This window comes from Nuphar pumila, chromosome 2 (assembly GCF_984573655.1).
Source record: "Nuphar pumila chromosome 2, dmNupPumi1.hap1.1, whole genome shotgun sequence".
NCBI classification, from domain to species: Eukaryota; Viridiplantae; Streptophyta; class Magnoliopsida; order Nymphaeales; family Nymphaeaceae; genus Nuphar; species Nuphar pumila.
The window spans coordinates 125,419,144-125,428,353 of NC_143250.1; the positions used below are offsets into that span (position 1 = coordinate 125,419,144).

At 39.2% G+C, this 9,210-nt stretch overlaps 1 pseudogene across 1 annotated transcript; it reads left to right on the forward strand.

The window, feature by feature from the left end:
* Positions 1-4,708: 4,708 nt before the first annotated feature.
* On the forward strand, positions 4,709-7,018 carry LOC149847023 (F-box/kelch-repeat protein At1g26930 pseudogene; annotated as a pseudogene). The gene has a single exon (XR_016430332.1). The product of XR_016430332.1 is annotated as an F-box/kelch-repeat protein At1g26930 pseudogene (transcript).
* The last annotated feature ends 2,192 nt before the right edge of the window (positions 7,019-9,210 follow it).

Consider the following 9,210-nt stretch of genomic DNA (forward strand, 5'->3'; position numbering starts at 1 on the left):
TCTCACCGAAATTTTTTAAAAGTTGTTTTTAACTAATTTTAATAAATTCTCTTCTTCGAAAACACAACGGGAGATTGTTCTTTCTTTAAAGTTCCTTTTCAAACATAGTTTCAAATCCACAAAACAATTTGCACCTAGTATGCAAAACCTAAGGATCATTCATTTCATAAAATGTATCTTATACAAAATATTTATCAACATATGCATTTATCAAAATATACAGTATTTTTAAAAAGAATCATAAAAACAATCTCAAGTCTATGTCCATGAATATCGACGAGTTGCCCACGTGTTCATCGTTGTCGTATCCGCCTACCGATGGGCACTTAAAAATAATAATGATTAAAAGGGTGAGACAAACAACATGTCTTATTGTGAACTAACTATTCACACCAGCGTCACAAGGTAGTAGCAAGAGATTAAGTCAGTCTGAAAGGGTCACTTAACCAAAACTTTATTTTTTTTTCAAACAAGAAGAGTTGACCCTTAACTCATCAGGTGTCAACCCTTAGAAGAACTCACACTGTGAAAAAGACTCAGAAAGAGTCGACCCTACTAAACCAAGGGTCAACCCTCAACTAAAGGTTAACATCTTTCTTAAAAAAACAAGGATGAGTTGACTCTCCCAACTTGGGAGTCAACCTTCAGAACAAACATAACCCAACATTAGAAAAAGAGTTGACTCTCCCAAATTAAAAGTCGCTTCTGGCTTAACAAAAAACAGGAAAGAGTCAACCCACCTAACATAGGGGTCGACTCTCAACACAAAATTTAACAATAAACATACCAAAAGGAGTCAACTCTCCCAAGCTAAGAGTCGACCCTCGGCTTAAGAGAACCACTCCTAGCTGCAAAGAAAGAGTCGACGCTCCAACCCAAGGGTCAACCCTTAAGTGCACCATCCACCGAGCACACAAATCTATGACAAGTCTAACTATATGCATGAATATTTTATTAATCTTTTTATTTAGTTGTTTTGTATTACATGCTATGTTTATACAAAATTTTGTTATGATCCTACTTACACCAAAAGAACACTACTCATCTGAAAACTATGAACATCTTTGGTCCGTCCAAGAGTGTTTATTTATACATTTACTTGTGTCTTTTAACCTTTGAAGAACATCGAGCCACTTGTACCAGAGTTTGTGACCCTTCGTCAAAGCATCCTTCTCCTTGAGATCCAGAGGCGGGGGGACCTTATCCATTTTCCTAAAGTTGATGTAGTGCATTGTTAGGCATACTGTAGTAGCCTCACATCTTCCTAGAGTATTAGATTCAAATGTCCCCTAAGTTTCGTGGTGAGGGGACGGATTCATAAAATCTAAATGACAGGATCTCGCTCAATTGTCCCACAAACTTTCCTTGTTCATATCTGACAAGCTAGCTCAATCCACACCGGTGAGCACATGTCACCCTTTGTGACAGCATACATTGTATCTTGTTTTTAATTTATAGTTTTTTTTTTATGTATCACAACACTTCTTAATGTACCACTCTTGGTACCCTAGATAAATACCCATACATATTCTTGTATCAAGATACCTTTAGAGTTATCACCCTAGAATATAAACATCATGTATACACATCTATTTTTATTTTCTTGATATTTCTAGTATGAAAATACTCATAACTGAAATCTGCAGGATTCCATATTCTAAACATCACACAACATACAATATGCATCAATGCACTAAATGGTTCCTCTTCAACCACCCGAACTAACATAATTGCCTCATTGTACAAAAGTAGTTCCAGAAATATTAAATACATGTATTGCCGTGTATACACAATAATTTTTTGGCTAATACATCAAACTTCGGGCTTAACAACCTATATTCGAAGTCAAAACGCCAAGAAAACCATATTCAGGTGTCTCAAGAGTTGACTCTCTTGAGACCAAGGGTTGACTCATCTGATTATGAGTTTACTCTACATTATTCATGAGTCAACTTATAACCTAAAGGGTCGACTCATTTGTTTATGAGTCGACTCTCAATATTCATGACTCAACTCATAACTTGAAGGGGGTTGACACCTATATTCATGAGTGGACTCTTTGCTTGAAGTGAGTTGACTCATTGTCTGCAAGGGGTCAACTCTTTGTCCCCAAAACCCATTAGAAGGTTCTGAAACTGAGGTGAGTTGACCTTGATCAACAAAGGTCGACCCTTGGGAACAAAGCAGAAGCAAGACCATGATATAGCAGGAATCGACCCTAAACAGGGTCAAAACGAAAATCCCAATTCTAAAACAATAATCTTCAATAGAAAATCATGGATTTTCAAAATCAAATATAAAATAAATATTCTAACATACATTTCTATAAAAGAAATAGAATTAAGACCGCATTTAACCTCATATCTATAGAAACACACACACAAACATACTTTTGAAAACCTCGTTGCCTAAACATACAATCCTTCATGGGTGTGTGAAAGTTTGAAAAGCTCAAACTAAAGCATGGTTAAACAACTTCATAGTATGCAACAAGTTTCTTAGTAGAAGACATGCATAATGCACACATTAAACACTTTCTAAACTTACTTAAGAATACATAACTATCATGGTTTCAAACAAAACTTTATCTACATGCTTACATGCCCTTAGAGTTTCATAGAGCAAGAAGGTCACACTTTGTTTATCACAAGATCATAAAAAAATTTACTAACAATAGCTCCTCACCCTTAAGGAGTCGAACACCAGCGAGATGAAAACGCTACACAAGAGCTCCTAAAACTAATTGTATGGTGTGCAACTCCTTCTCCTTCACTACAACATGATGGGTGTGAGGGAAAGGGGCTAAACCAAAGGGAGGATGAGAGGGTTGGTTAGGGAGATGAGAAGAAGAACAAGGAGATGAGAGCGTGAGAAGAGAAGGTACATGTAAAGTGAGAGAGAGAAGAATAGATTAGGTTTTAAAGCTATTAATCATAATCATACCTCTCTTTAACACATGCCAAGAAAATCAAGTCGGTGGAGGCTAAGCTGATCATTTTAATGACAATTGTTCCTATCAAAGTTATTAAAATGCCCTTCATCACTTTTTCTACCCGTTTTGCCTTTTTTACAAACCTAATTACCATACTGCCATCTCCCATTAAAACCAATCTCTTTCAAGTAAATCTCTAACATATCCCTTGACGATTTAATCATTATCTTTTTTGAATTTTTTGTTATATCCCTCGTTCAAAAATTATGATTATGCCCTTGGATCAAATTGGATCCAATCCAAACCCATTTTTAATGATTTTTGGGTCCAACTCTTTTGAAATGAAATATACTATAATATAAATTATGAATTATGCATAAAATTCACTTTACTATATTAAAATATAAAAAATATCGGGTTACAAAAATTCTGATAACATAAACAGTTAGGTTTGACCAGCAGTTAGTGCACGTCACCTTGTGTTGGGACATTGCAAGTTCAAAACCCAATGACACAGTTGTATAGCTGGTGGAGGTCGGCCTAACCCCAGCTTGCCTTTCAAAAAAAAAAAAGCCAGGTTTGGGTTTGGGTTTGGGTTGAGTTGAGAAAATGGACTCTCAACTGGATTTGTATAACTAGAATATATATATATATATATGGTTAATCTAGTTTAACATTAGATAGGTTCAATCTTGTGAAAAAGACTAAAACACATTAAATAAATGATATTTTTGAAAATATAAGGTTACTTTTTGAGTTCCAAAAGGCAAATTTGATATCTTGACTTTTCAATTCTTTTGTTCAAAAGACGTATAATGCTAAAAAGATAACCTTATATTTTTTAAAATGTCATTATTTTAAAAGTATTTTAATCATTTTGATTAAGTTGAATTTATCTAATGTCAAACTAACTGATTTAATGGTAAATTAACCCATATATATATATATTATACTGAAAATGCTTTTAAGGCTGAGTTGTTTCCAATCAGATATCAAATAAAAATATATCTCAAAACCTAACTCATATATCACTGAAAATTGGTTTGGATCGACCCCAATAATTACTAGTGTCCCACACATGTCCGACCCATTAAGTGACAGGCGATGTTACTCGACGGAAGGATCCCGATCCGAGACAAAAACCGGTTCGTGGTGGGACCCAAATTTCATTGGGTGGGTGCGAGCTTAGGAAGCGATAAAGGCCGCTCCAACGCACATGCCCAAAATTATGCGGTTTTTGGGTGCGAGCTTAGAGAGAGAGAGAGAGAGAGTAGTTTTTCTTCTTATAAAGTCTTCCTTCCTCATTCTTTCCGCGATTTCCCTCGACGGCAACCGGTGGGCGTAGATCCCCGTTTGTTTCGGTTCCCGATCTCGGCGGCCAGATTTCCGGATCTCTTTTCGTGATTTTCTCGTTGGATTGCCAAGACTACTCCCACTTTTTCTAGGTTCCCACTCTCCCTTTTCTTCACGCCGATTTTTTATTTCCTTTCTTCATAGATAAACGAGGGAGCTCTCTCTCTCTCTCCTGTTCTTCAGTTAGGGTTTGGATCTGTTTTTAGAGATGCCGAAAACTCGACAAAAATCAGGAAAACCGATATTTTTGTAAACCTTTTAAAATCTGATTCATTTTTTCGTCCCAATTCTTGTTTCTGCAGAATTCGGGCGTGGATTCCTGCCCTTCTTTCTCTCTCCTTTCGTCGCTCTTTTTGTGGGGGTTGTCTTTGGGAATTTGGATCCCTCGGCCTTCTGATAACAGAGCGTCGATGTTGAATCTGATGCCTTCGGTCTGAATTCAAGCCCACACCGTCGGATTCCTCTCCAATTGCGTCCGGGTTGCGGGTTTCGGGGAGAATTTGGGGTTCCGTTTTCCCCCGGTCGCCGTCGTCCGATTCCTTTTGGCTCGTCGATCTTTCCTTTTCTAGAGCTTCTTTTCCTCCCTTCCTCCAGGGGCAATTCGGTAGAGAGAGAGAGAGAGAGAGAGAGAGAGAGAGAGAGAGAGAGAGAGAGAGAGAGAGAGAGAGAGAGAGAGAGAGAGAGAGAGAGAGATCTGCAGCCATGTTGGATGGTCAATCGTGCGTGGTGTCTAGGTTCGCATCGCCGTGCGATCCCGAAAGGGATTGGTACTCCTCGCCCTGCTCTGTCAAGATGTCGAAGACGAAGCTGAGTTCGGAGGATGAGCAGGACGACAACGCAGATGGATCCGGTGGAGGAGGCGAAGACGGAAACGTCGTCAAGAAGCCCTGTCTCCGGGCACTTCTGGAGAGGCGCCCGCCGTCTTCGCCTTCACCGGCACGGCCGGATTCGAGCGCCCTGAGCCCCAGCGACGACCGATCTGGCCAGCAGGCCCAGAGCGACCCGGCGGACGGTTGCCTGATTCTCGGGTTCAACCGCGATGTGTCCATCAATTGCCTCGTCCGGTGCTCGAGATCGGACTACGGTTTGATCTCCTCCCTGAATCGGAGCTTCAATTCTCTTGTTCGGACGGGGGAGCTTTACTGGCTGAGGCGGCAGCAGGGGATCATCGAGCACTGGGTGTACTTTTCGTGCAGTTTGGTGGAGTGGCAGGCATTCGATCCCTACCGGCAGCGGTGGATGCACCTCCCTTGGATTCCCTCCAACGACTGCTTCATGTGGTCCGACAAGGAGTCGCTGGCCGTTGGTACTGAATTGCTCGTCTTCGGCAGGGACTTCAACTCCTTTGGCATCTGGAGATACAGTATCCTCACGAATTCTTGGTCGCCTGGACCTGCGATGGGGTCGCCAAGGTGCTTGTTCGGCTCTGCGAGCCTCGGGGAGATTGCGATTGTGGCAGGCGGGTGCGATTCAAGCGGGCGGATCTTGAGCTCAGCTGAGATGTACAATTCGGAGAAGCGCCGCTGGTTCCCTCTTCCAAGCATGAATTCTCCGAGAAAGATGTGTTCAGGGTTCTTCATGGACGGCAAGTTCTATGTTATCGGCGGCCTGAGTAGCCTGGCAGAACCCCTAACTTGTGCGGAACAGCTTGATTTGAGGACGGGAACATGGAAGACAATCCTGGACATGTCTCCCTGCAGGGGAGAGTTGGCGAGCGCACCTCCACTGGTTGCCGTTGTGAACAACGAGCTCTATGCTGCCGATTATTCGGAGGCGAATGTGGTGAAAAAATACGATAAACAGAACAATAGTTGGCATGTTGTGGGAAGGCTTCCTGAGAGAGCGGACTCCATGAATGGTTGGGGCCTGGCATTCAAGGCATGCGGCGACCAGGTGATTGTTATCGGAGGTCCGAGAGGTCAGGGCGCGGGGATAACAGAATTGAATTCGTGGAAACCCAGAGAAGGGCCTCCTGCATGGAATTTGCTCGCGAGCAAGGTATTGGGGAGTTTTGTTTATAATTGTGCAGTAATGGGCTGCTGAAACATTGGTGGTGCCATGTGAAAACTATCAGGCTCACCAGATATCTGATTCATCAAACTGAGTTCTGCATTGGTGCTGAATAATGGGTTAGGAGAACCCGTGGTGTATAGTGTCAGTGTTTTCTGTGCAAGAGCATGACGTTCCGGCTGATCGGTAATTGATCTCTTGTTGCCATTTCCGTTTCTTTTTCTTTTTTCCATCCTCATTGGATGGTACTCAAGATCTGATAGAATGATTCTTTCAAGGAATCTTGAGTGATCTTTCCTCCTTCCCCTTTTCTCTTCTCTTCTCATTATTGAAGTTCGATTTTGTAGCAAATGCCACAGTTCACCTTACCTGTTACCATGAGATCTTTGGAAGATTGGCTAGAACGTGGTACAGGGATTGATTAATAATTTGCAAGACCTGTACATTTTCTTTTCCAAGCTTGGTTTCCTTTACTTATGCTTTTGGTAGGAAGGAATCCCCTTCAAGATCGTTCTGCAGCACACAAATATTTTTGTTGATTCCTGGTGTTTATGCGGTTGTCCGGGAGGGTGAAACTAAAATTCTTTGGTTTGTGGATGTGAACAAAATATTCCTACATCATTGTATTTTATTGTTATCAAGTTGGCACCTGCCATCTTGCTTACTGTGGCATTGATCTTGTGAACTTGCTTCTATATTTGATGTGCCCTTATTTCCAGAAAATTTTCTTCTGCTTGACGGACGATAAATATCTGCAGTTGTATGTCTTGAGCTGTGCCAATTTTTGTTGAAGTTACTCCATCTGACATCTGCCTTGCAATTCTAGTAAACACATCGGCTTTGACTATCTGCATAGAATGTTGGAGATTATGAAAAACAGGTTTGCTTACATGTATTTGAATGTATACGAATGTATATTTCTGGGCAAAGAAGTCTTTAAAGCTCTTCAATTCCATGGATATGCTTGTTCCCACAGTTTATGAGCTCCTCCATGTCTTGAGAGGCATCTTCATGAGTTGCAAAGCATATTCATGTTCTGCTTGTGAGCTACAAGAGGCCACATTGTTTTGATTCAGATGGTGTATTTGGAATTTTATGACTATCCTGATCAAGTTCAGTATATCCATGGAATTGCATCACATATATGTAGACATGATTCACACTTTTTTCCTAAAAAAGTAACTAACACAAGTAATCTTTTATTTCCTTCTTAAGATTATGAGAATGAAAACATTTATCTGTTGAGAAATTTTTGGAGTTCTCAGACTGTTTGTATCTTGTTTATGACATCATAGTACCATATACATGTCAATTTTACTAGCAGACATGCTTTTTGTAAATGTGTCCATGTGTATGTGCCTATGGGTGTTTGCATATGCATGTTTTTGTGTGTGTGTGTTCATGTGTTTGTGTCTTTATTTATCTTTGTATTCCATGAGATAAGAAAAATGTTCATCTTTTTAGATAGTTATTTGGAAACTAACCTTGTATATAACATCTTATGACATTCCATATTCATGGATATGTAACTAATGTTTACATGTTTGTGTGTGTGTGTCCTTGCAAGCACACATATCGTCTATCATTCTATATATTAATCACTATTTCTTGATGGGCTGAATATATTAATCACTATTTCATGCAAAGATACCTTTGTAACAGAAGAAGAGTGTATGCCTTTTAACCTGCAAAATGGTTCATTTTATTCTTTTGCCTTCATCCTTCTATTTACTGGGTCAAGGAAAAGAAAATTTTTGCCATTGTTGAAGGTCGTCTTTTCATCCTTGGAATACCATGGTGCTAACTTGCATTTTTGGCATCTTTGATTGTATTTTAGTAAAAGTTATAGGCAGTGAAGAACTGGAGATCACCTTTTTAAAATGATTCATTAGATTCAAAATTACAAGTTAAACAGTTGATTTGCACCTCTTGCTTGTACTTTTTTTAGTTTACTGAGTTGACCTGGATGGTGACGGCTCGCATGAGCACCACTATGCTATTTTATGAATTGGGTGTGTTGGATTGGAGGAAGCACTTTATCACGTTCCAGCATGAGAAGTGAATTCTCTTGAAGATGTTTTATTTCTGTCTGTAGATACCACTCTTTTTTATTTTGGGAAACAAAGTCTATGGTTGCTTCAATCTGTAAGTAAATGGGAGCTTGTATATGATAGATTTATGTATTTTGAATTGTTAGCATATTCCATTCTAGATCCATGCCCTTAGCAGGGAAATCGTAGCAAATATATCAATGTAAGATTAAATATAATATGATGCTAGTGGTAATGGTATAAAAATAAATGACTTCACACACTAATTTTTAATACAATGCTTGTATGTTTGACCTGATATGAGGAATTGTTGTCGAAATATGAAGTAATAAAGATTTATGTGAAAATTTAAGAGAAGATTGGGTGCATAACCATCTTTAGTTGATATAGGTAGATTTAGCTGCTCTAGCTCATGGGAAAAAAGATTATTTTACTAACCTTTGCATGTACTTTCTGTAAGCTAGAGAATGTAGTTTGTACTTTGAGATCCAGTAAAGCTTCTTCTTCTTCTTCCTCTCTCTCTCTCTCTCTGTTTGATATGAATGTTGTAAGCCTGTAAAATGCAGTTTGAGAAATGTTCAAAACTATATTATTTATTGTTCATCACATTTCATGAAAATGTTGTGATATTTACCAAGATTTTCCAAATGCTAATGTTCCAAAATATTCTGATATCTTGAACTATCACTAGATCTGAATTTATCATGTTATTAAAGTGTCATTTATCTCAATACATTATCATGATATTACCTCAAAGCCTCAAGGAGAAAAGTTTATTCTTTTTTCCCCTTAAATATTTTGAGTAAGCTTCAGACTTCCAAGATTTTCTCAAACCTTTTGGAAATATATCAAACTTGTGTAAGC